The following is a 1,216-nucleotide window of genomic DNA, read 5'->3' on the forward strand; positions in this document are numbered from 1 at the left end:
CAGGACATAATTTCTTGTAATACTAATCAAAGAGAAACAATGCGATTTATTTTTCTCAAGTGAATTACAGGAGTATCAAAGAATGATTCGAGAAAAGTTTGTTTGTGATTTTGTTGGTGTGGATTAATAGAATAAAAAAGTGTGGAGAAATTTGTTGACGACACAGCAATGCGGTTGTCGAGGTAAATTTCACTCGATTTGTTTTTTTTTTTCCAGTAATTATAGAGTCAGGATATAAAATGTTCATGTGAAAATTGAGATCATGGCAATTTTTGGGGTTTCAGGGCATCAGGGCATGATGAAATCAGACACATGGAGGCATCGGGGATTTAATTGAGGGATTTTTATGGGACGTCATGGCACGGAGGCGATTTGTAGGTAATTAAATTTAATTTTATAATTTTCCTTAACAACAAAGATGCAGAAATTCCATGTTATTTACGTTTTTTCAACAACAATGTGACCTATGATTTTTTTTTTTGTAATGAAGTTTTTTATATTTGTACAATTTTTATTGGGCAACTATTTTTCACTGTGAGTGGAATAATTAGCGCTAAATTATTAACACGAAGCTGATGTTTTTTTCAATTTTTTTATGATGAAGAGACAAAAGACTAAATCTGGATGTCGCATACATAGGGAGAACTTTTCACTACAGAATTTATGCCTATCGACGTTTTAATAGTTGTATTCAGGATATTTTAAAAGATGGTATGACGATAGATGAAAAGAAATTTTCATGAAAGAGAGATAGATGAAAAGAAATTTTCGAAATTCGAAAATTTCGAAGACGTTGCTCTGGAGGAAAGGGAATGAAATTTCGAGATCTTCGGTTTTAGTTGACAATTGAACAGATGGTGGTTTGAATGCACGAGGAAAATCCGGGTCAAATTTCAAACCACATGTTCACCTTAGCGTTTATTATTTAAATAAACGAAATGGGGCAAGCGGAGTCTTTCCTCTGACATCGGATTTTTAATTAAATCGTCAGATTTTGCAGAACGAACATCATTGGGATCTATATCAAATTTCTAATCTTTTAATGTTTAATTTTCGTTAAGAATTCTACGGTTCTATTGTTTGTTATAATAGCCACAATATCTGTTTATCCTCATTCTTATAGAATAATTGAACTCCAAGGCAGATGACAATTTATCAAAGAATTTTTATGCTACTCTTTTATATTTTTCATATTATTAAACAGGAAGCTAAACCG

At 31.8% G+C, this 1,216-nt stretch overlaps 2 protein-coding genes across 2 annotated transcripts in view; one reads left to right on the forward strand and one right to left on the reverse strand.

Moving 5' to 3' along the window:
* LOC105265586 (beta-1,4-glucuronyltransferase 1) overlaps positions 1-1,216 on the reverse strand; it is a 53,763-nt gene that overhangs the window by 42,047 nt on the left and 10,500 nt on the right. The gene's annotated exons all lie outside the window — the stretch shown is intronic.
* LOC105265572 (carbohydrate sulfotransferase 5) overlaps positions 299-1,216 on the forward strand; it is a 13,622-nt gene continuing 12,704 nt past the window's right edge. The window contains exon 1 of the mRNA XM_011303134.1: positions 299-378. The gene's annotated coding sequence lies outside the window, so the exon portion shown is untranslated. The remainder of the gene's footprint in view (positions 379-1,216) is intronic.

This window comes from Fopius arisanus, unplaced genomic scaffold, assembly GCF_000806365.1.
Source record: "Fopius arisanus strain USDA-PBARC FA_bdor unplaced genomic scaffold, ASM80636v1 scaffold00002, whole genome shotgun sequence".
Classification (NCBI taxonomy): domain Eukaryota; kingdom Metazoa; phylum Arthropoda; class Insecta; order Hymenoptera; family Braconidae; genus Fopius; species Fopius arisanus.